The sequence below is a fragment of the Leucopleurus acutus genome, assembly GCF_964270905.1.
Source record: "Leucopleurus acutus genome assembly, chromosome: 20".
NCBI lineage: Eukaryota > Metazoa > Chordata > Mammalia > Artiodactyla > Delphinidae > Leucopleurus > Leucopleurus acutus.
In genome coordinates, this window is record NC_139162.1 from 54,839,650 (window position 1) to 54,849,040 (window position 9,391).

A 9,391-nucleotide genomic window follows, 5' to 3' on the forward strand; every position below is an offset into this window, starting at 1 on the left:
AGTGGTTAGGACTTGGTGCTTTCACTGCCGTGGCCCGGGTTCAATCCCCTGGTTGTGAAGCTGAGATTCTGCAAGCCAAGCAGTGTGGCCAAAACAAAAAAAAGCTTCCTAGGGAATTTTTTCTTTATGGTTTTTATTTTTGAAAGCATCAACGATCAAAAATATACACAATCAGTTTACATAGGTCTTGACTTTTAAATCCTGAAAACACACACAAAAAAATCTGAAATCCCAAATTATAAATGCGTGCAGTAGAAACACACACCTCACCAAGCTATATATCAATCCCGGGAATTTTCTCCATCTATTTTCTCTGCCTAATTCTGTTTTGCCCCTTTCCTCTGCATGAACCACTCCATTTATTTCCATGTCTTGCTCATTTATCACCTTTTCACACAGGCATTCCACAAACAGTTTTTATTTTATTTTATTTATTTATTTTATACAGCAGGTTTTTATTAGTTATCCATTTTATACATATTAGTGTATATATGTCAATCCCAAACTCCCAGTTTTAAATTAGCACACCCCTCACCCACTGTAACCTAACAAATGCACTTTCATTGGACTCATCATCATATTGTATTTTTACTTAATTAGTGCTTACTTATCCCAGTTATCTTAGTCCTTTTAGGCTGCTATAATAAAAATACCATAAAAACTAAATATTTATTTCTGATAGTTTTAGAAGATAATAGGTTCTAGATCAAGGCGCCAGCAGATTCGATGTTGGGTGAGGGCCCTCTTCCTGGCTCATAGATGGTCTTCTTCTCCCTCTGTCTTCACAGTATGAACTGGGTAAGAAAGCTCTTTGGGGTCTCTTTTATCAGGACACTAATCACATCCATGAGGGCTCCTCCTTCAGGATCCAATCACCTCTCAAAAACTCCAGATCCTGATAACATCAGGCTGGGTGTTAGGATTTCATCATATGAATTTTGGGAGGACACATTCAGTCCATAACACCAATAGAAAAAAGCTACTTGAGGCCAGAGAATAGGTTTTGTTTTCTGCTAGATCACTAATGATTAAAACAGTTCCTGACGGCCAATACTCCACACATATAGGTTGAAGAAAAGAATAAAAGACTGACTATATTTTGTCAATGCAAAGAACAAAGTCAGTACAATAAATAAACTCTTATGGCTAAGTAAACATGTAGTTATATCTGAGACACTATAATATTGTGATTTATAATAAAATTATATATTTGGTCTTATTTCCCTTTTCTGGCACAGAGCTCCTAAAACACTTGGAATTTCCTAAGTGGCTACAAAGTTATCATTTGTTATGTTAATGAGGTGACTATTGAAAAGCACCCAAGGATTGGGCTTGGTTGCCAGGGAACCAACCATGTGATTGGTTGGAAGTTTTAGTCCCACCCCTGACCTCCAAGGGGAGTGGGGCTGAGGGTTGACTCAATCACCGATGGTCAATGATTTAATTAATCGTGCCGATGTAATGAAGCCTCCAAAATCCCCTGAAGGACAAGGTTTGAAGAGCTTTGGCGTTGGTGAACATGCACTGGAGAAAGGTTTTCATTCCCTGTTTCTAAGTCACTTGATTTTAAATATTTCAAGATTCCCTCTTAAATGCACTCGACTCCCAACACAAAACAATAGTGTGCTTTGTCAGGTAGTTATGGTTTTGTTTGTGAGTGAAAGATTGCCTGGAACATGGTGACAGGAACAAGTAGGTTTATTATTTCATACAATAGGATATCTAGAGGTTGCAGTTCAGGATGTGACAGCTGTCCAAGGAAGTCATCAAGGACCCGGTCTACCTCTTTCTACCTACCCTACTTTTATTATCACACAGCTTTTTTGAAAAAATTATTTTATTCAAGTATAGTTGATTCGCAATGTTGTGTTAATTTTTGCTGTACAGCAAAGTGATTCAGTTTTGTATATATTTTATATATGTACCTTTTTCACATTTTTTCCATGATGGTTTATCACAAGATATTGAATATAGTTACCTGTGCTATATAATAGGACCTTGTTGTTGATCCATTCTTTATATAATAGGTTGCATCTGCTAATCCCCATCCATACCTTCACTCCCCCATGCCCCCTGGGCAACAGAAGTCTGTTCTCTATGTCTCAGAGTCTGTTTGGGTTTTGTAGATAAGTTCATTTGTGTCAAATTTTAGATTCCACATATAAGAATTATCACACAGCTCTTATTCGCAATGTGGCAAGACAGCTGCTGTAAAAAAATGAAGAGGGGGTTTCCCTGGTGGCGCAGTGGTTGAGAGCCCACCTGCTGGCAGCAGGGGACACGGGTTCATGCCCTGGTCTGGAAAGATCTCACATGCCGCGGAGTGGCTGGGCCCGTGAGCCATGGCCGCTGAGCCTGTGCGTCCGGAGCTTGTGCTCCGGAACGGGAGAGGCCACAACAGTGAGAGGCCCGCGTACCGCAAAAAAAAAAAAAAAAAAAAAAAAAAAAAAAGAAGAGGAAAGTGTGAGGGGCCACCTCCCTACTCTTATAAGATTTGGTCTTATTTACTATGGAAGTAGTAATACCCAGGATACCCAGGGACCTTTTCCATGTTTTATTTGCTAGTTCTGTTAAATGGTGTGATGGTTCATTTATGGGCCAACCTGCCTGCATCACAGGGTGCCCATATATTTGGTTAAGCATTATCCTCCTGGGTGTCTTTGAGGGTGTATCTGGGTGAGATTAACATTTGAATGGGTAGACCTAGTAAAGCAGATTGCCCTCCCCAGTGTTGGTGGGCCTCGTTCAATCCCTCCAAATAGAACAAAAATGTTAAGAAGAATTTGCTCTATCTTTTTGGCCAGGATATAGATTTTCTCCTGCCTTCAGACTTGGGCTTAGGTTGCTACTTACACAGTGGGCTCTTCTGGGTCTTCAGATTGCCAACCACAGATCTTGGGATTTCTCAGCCTCCATAATCTCCTGAGCCACTACCTTATAATACATCCCCCTGGCTTCAATATATGAGCACATTATTGAGATACATACTTGCATATTGACTGTGAATGTGGTTTTATGAGTGTGAAAGGGAATGTGTGAGTATGAGTGAGTACCTTTAACAGTGAGAGTGTGTAAATGTGAGTGTGTGCTCCTCAATGTGTGGATGAGTGTGATTTTGTTATGGAAAGTGTATGTGAGAGTGTGTGTTAGTATGTGAGGGTATATTGCTGTGTATTTGCCTGTGTGTTGTAAATACACAAGTGTGTTTTCATTTATGTGCAAATGTGTTTGTATTTGTGTGTGTGTGTGTTTGCACATGTGCAGGAGGGTTGTCCACAGTTGTGGCTCTATTCTGACTTGGATGGGGGAGTATTAAATAGATGATATGGACAAATTATGTATTTGTTTTTAAGGAAAAAATTAATTGACAATGCATTTTGTTTCTTAATTACAAAAGCAATTAGAGCTGAATACTGAAAATTCAGGAAAAAGTAGGTATAGAAAAATGTGGTAACCATCCAATGTTATTTATTTACTCATTTACTTTTTTTTATCATCTTTACTGGAGTATAATTGCTTTACAATGGTGTGTTAGTTTCTGCTTTATAACAAAGTGAATCAGCTATACATATAAACATATCCCCATTCATTTACATTTCAAAATTGAAATATAGTTGATTTATGTTTCACGTGTACAGCAAAGTGATTCAGGTTCTTTTTCAGATTCTTTTCCATTATAGGTTGGTACAACATATTGAATATCGTTCCCTGTGCTATACAATAGGTCCTTGTTGTTTATCTATTTTATATTTAGTCATGTGTATCTGTTAATCCCTCCCTCCCCTCTTTCCCCTTTGGTAGCCATAAGTTTGTTTTCTATGTCTGTGAGTCTACTTCTCTTTTGTAAATAAGTTCATTTGTATCATTTTTTTAGATTTCACATATAAGTGATATCATATGATATTTGTCTTTCTCTGGCTTACTTCACTTAGTATGATAATCTCCAGGTCCATCCATGTTGCTGCAAATGGCATTATTTCATTCTTTTTTTCATGGCTGAGTAATACTCCATTGTATATATGTGCCACATCTTGTTTATCCATTCATCTGTCGATGGACACTTAGGTTGCTTCCATGTCCTGGCTATTGTAAATAGTGCTGCTGTGAACATTGTGGTACATGTATCTTTTTGAATTAGAGTTTTCATCATCTAATGCTATTTATTTAATTTTAATTTTTTTTTAAAGTTTTCTCCATTGTATCCTCTATTTTCATGTAGCTAACCTATTTCAAATAGAGCCCTTCTATACGTGTGTTTTACACTTCCCCAGGTGTGTTTTTCTTTTCACACACACACACACACACACCGTATGTTATTTTTACAAGAGATAAATAAACTGACACCAGGCATTGGAAAGGGATGACCACAACAGAAGCAACAATGACTGCAATTACCAAACACGAAACACACTCACACTATGTCATAATATTGACATTCAGTCCAGGAATCCTCCACTGTAACAGCTCCTTTACTTTGCAGTGAAAATTGATTTGTATATTTTTTCCCTCTGAGTCCTTGTGGGATTTTTTTTTTCAATTCAAACAGAAAGTCACAAAAATTGTAATTATCCTCATCAGTTCACTCAGTCCCATGTAATTAATTTTTTTTATCTTGATCTTTTGTTAGCACTTTTATGAATTCATCAGTTTTCCATTAGAGTTCTGAAAATGCTTATTCATTCAGTGCAGCAGCATTTTCAGTTAACAGAAACCTGTACTTGTCAGAGTCTTTTCCATGAAACCCTTTTATAGGAACATATTTGCAAAAGAATCAGAGTACACCCAGAACTGTCTATAAATGACAAGAGACTTAAAAATGACCACAGTTAAATATTTGATGAAAGTTCATAATAATGCAATTGACAAGGAAATTTAGTTATTTCTGAGATATACATTTTAAAGTAATAAATAGAATTATGACTTATAACATTATACCAGAACATATAAGATTTTTAGAAATTTCATGTAATGTTAGAAACATTTATATTAACATATTTTCATACAAATAACTCAAAGAAAGTTTAGTATTAGTTGTTTTGTTTGTTTGTTTGTTTGTTTATTTATACTGCAGGCTCTTATTAGTCATCAATTTTATACACATCAGTGTATACACATCAATCCCAATCACCCAAAAGAGCACACCACCATCCCCCCTCACCACAGTTTTCCCCCTTGGTGTCCATACGTTTGTTCTCTACATCTGTGTCTCAACTTCTGCTGTGCAAACTGGTTCATTTGTACCATTTTTCTAGGTTCCACGTACATGCGTTAATATACGATATTTGTTTTTCTCTCTGTCTTCACTCTGTATGACAGTCTCTAGATCCATCCACATCTCAAAAAATGACTCAATTTCGTTCCTTTTTATGGCTGAGTAATATTCCATTGTATATATGTACCACCTGTTCTTTATCCATTCGTCTGTCAATGGGCATTTAAGTTGCTTCCATGGCCTGGCTATTGTAAATACTGCTGCAATGAACACTGGGGTGCATGTGTCTTTTTTGTGTGTGTGGTATGCGGACCTCTCACTGTTGTGGCCTCTCCTGTTGCAGAGCACAGACTCCAGATGGGCAGGCTCAGCGGCCATGGCTCACGGGTCCAGCCGCTCCGCGGAATGTGGGATTCTCCCGGACCGGGGCATGAACCCGCGTCCTCTGCATCGGCAGGTGGACTCTCAACCACTGCGCCACCAGGGAAGCCCACATGTGTCTTTTTGAATTATGGTTTTCTCTGGGTATATGCCCAATAGTGGGATTGCTGGATCATATGGTAATTCTATTTTTAGGTTTTTAAGGAACCTCCATACTGTTCTCCATAGTGGCTGTATCAATTTACATTCCCACCAACAGTGTAAGAGGGTTCCCTTTTCTCCACACCCTCTCCAGCATTTGTTGTTTGTAGATTTTCTGATGATGGCCATTCTAACTGGTGTGAGGTGATACCTCATTGTAGCTTTGATTTGCATCTCTCTAATAATTAGTGATGGTGAGCATCTTCATGTTTTTGTTGGCAATCTGAATGTCTTCTTCGGAGAAATGTCTATTTAGGTCTTTTGCCCATTTTTGGATTGGGTTGTTTGGGGTTTTTTTGATATTGAGCTGCATGAACTGCTTGTACATTTTGGAGATTAATCCTTTGTCCGTTTCTTCGTTTGCAAATATTTTCTCCCATTCTGAGTGTTGTCTTTTTGTCTCAATTTTGGTTTCCTTTGCTGTGCAAAAGCTTTTAGTTTCATTAGGTCCCATTAGTTTATTTTTTAAATTTCCGTTTCTCTAGGATGTGGGTCAAAAAGATCTTGCTGTGATTCATGTCATAGAGTGTTCTGCCTATGTTTTCCTCTAAGATTTTATAGTATCTGGCCTTACATTTAGGTCTTTAATCCATTTTGAGTTTATTTTTGTGTGTGGTGTTAGGGAGTGTTCTAATTTCATTCTTTTACATGCAGTTGTCCAGTTTTCCCAGCACCACTTATTGAAGAGGTTGTCTTTTCTCCATTGTATATTCTTGCCTCGTTTGTCAAAGATAAGGTGACCATATGTGTGTGGGTTTATCTCTGGGCTTTCTATCCTGTTTCATTGATCTATATTTCTGTTTTTGTGCCAGTACCATACTGCCTTGATTACTGTAGCTTTGTAATATAGTCTGAAGCCAGGGAGCCTGAGTCCTCCAGCTCCATTTTTCTTTCTCAAGATTGCTTTGGCTATTCGGGGTCTTTTGTGTTTCCCTACAGCTTGCAAAATTTCTTGTTCTAGTTCTGTGGAAAATGCAATTGGTAATTTGATAGCGATTGCATTGAACCTGTAGATTGCTTTGGGTAGAATAGTCATTTTCACAATATTGATTCTTCCAATCCAGGAGCATGGTGTATCTATCGATCTGTTTATGTCATCTTTGATTTCTTTCATTGGTGTTTTATAGTTTTCTGAGTACAGGTCTTTTACTTCCTTAGGTAGGTTTATTCCTAGGTATTTTATTCTTTTTGTTGCGATGGTAAATTGGATTGTTTCCTTAATTTCTCTTTCTGATCTTTTGTTGTTAGTGTACAGGAATGCAAGAGATTTCTATGCATTAATTTTGTATCCTGCAAACTTAAAAAATTCATTAATTAGTTCTAGTAGTTTTCTGGTGGCATCTCTAGGATTTTCTATGTATAGTATCATGTCATCAGCAAACAGTGACAGTTTTACTTCTTCTTTTCCAATTTGTATTCCTTTTATTTCTTTTTCTTCTCTGATTGCCGTGGCTAGGACTTCCAATACTACATTGAATAATAGTGGTGAGAGTGGACATCCTTGTCTTGTTCCTGATCTTAGAAGAAATGCTTTCAGTTTTTCACCATTGAGAATGATGTTTTCTGTGGGTTTGTCATATATGGCTTTTATTATGCTGAGGTAGGTTCCCTCTATGCCCACTTTCTGTAGAGTTTTTATCATAAATGGGTGTTGAATTTTGTCAAAAGCTTTTTCTGCATCTATTGAGATGATCATATGGTTTTTATTCTTCAGTTTGTTAATATTGTGTATCACAATGATTGATTTACGTATATTGAAGAATCCTTGCATTCCTGGGATAAACCCCACTTTAGCCTAAGTTTTTAATGTTCCTTTTTAAAAGACCCATTACAGATGTGCAGATCTTGTGGTCAGAGCATTCTCTCTATTTGCAATCATCTTTTGTATGAAGTGTCTCCTTACCTAAGTCGAGATATTTTTTAAAATTTTGGCAGTCGTAAATATTGTATATTACAGCATGCTTTAAAAATGTAGTGTCTCTATTTTTCTGACACAGAGTTTAATACAGTAGGTCAAACTACTTCCTGTGTTTTTCAAATTTTTGAAGTCTTTATTTTGAAGTCTTTAATAATCGTTAATAATTTGCATCTGGTTTTTTTTGTGTGTTTTTTTTTTTTTTTTGCGGTACGCGGGCCTCTCACTGCTGTGGCCTCTCCCATAGCGGAGCACAGGCTCCGGACGCGCAGGCTCAGCGGCCATGGCTCACGGGCCCAGCCGCTCCGCGACATGTAGGATCTTCCCAGACCGGGGCACGAACCCGCGTCCCCTGCATCGGCAGGCGGACTCTCAACCACTGCGCCACCAGGGAAGCCCTGCATCTGTTTTTATAATACTACAGGGAGACATATGTCAAAATCTTCCTGCGATTAAGGAAATATCCTTTCTTTTTCTTGTGAATTAGTTTGTTTTGCTCCCTTGTAAATTATACAGGCAACAAAACTTCCCTTAAGCAATGTGGATTCATGAATTTCACCTATGATCGGCTTCTCTCCAGATGTTCTGTTTGATGAAAAGTTTCACCATCCATTTATTTATTTGCATGAGAACATGGGAGTCCATGCTGAAATCTCTTTTGTGCCAACATGGCTAGTTGGCAATAATACATAATACAGCATAATTTACACAGTCTTCCTTGTAAAGATCTGAAAATCTAGCCCTGACACTGTATATATTTTTTTCATTAAAAAATGTGTCTAGTGCAGGAAAAAAATGCATGGAATAATTTGATAATAGGGTTGGATTGAGCATTCAGTTAAATCTTAGTGAACTGCAGAGATTTAAAATTGAGCATGCCTAGAATAAATGTAATCAAGGTAAGAAATCTATCAAAATGGTTCCTTAGTTTCCCTACTTGGAAGAATCATTCCGTGTGTCAAAGGCAATATTTGCAATAAAGGTGGGAAAGTTTTGATCCATTCTTCATTGATTACAAAATATCAGAGTTATACCATTTAGAAAAAAGCTTAACGAATGCAGAGAATTTGGAAGGTCTTTAGGCAGCATGAATCATCATTGGTCATCAGAAATGCATACTGGGGGATATCTTAAAATTATAATGAATGGGGCAATGTATTTAACCAAAAGCCAAACATTACTAAACATCAGGAAATAAATACACAAGAGTAATTTTTAAAAATATAATGTGTGTGGTGAAGTTCTCGTCCAAAAGTCAATCTGTGGGGGATCGTCAGAATATTATTTTGGGAGTGAAATCTTTTCAATTTATGAGTAATGATGCTGAAGCCTTAAATATCAGTTAATTCAAATGTAATGAACATCAAAAAGCTATAATCAATGCTTAAAATTTGTGAAAAATCATATAATATATACTGCAGTGAAACCTTACAGATTAAATATACGTTAAAAGACTTTTTATTCAAAATGCTTTTATCGCATTAAAAAATTCTTACTGGAGAGAAATCTTCTACGTTTAGGGATTTGAAAGAAACACATTTCATGGTGGATATTAACTCATGGAAATTGCCTTAAAGATTATAAAAGAGACCATTGGAAATTCTATAAATCTAGTTTGCTTCCTTTAGGGTTCATATAAAATAATATAGACATCCCTATCAAACACCCCTGGAAATATTGCA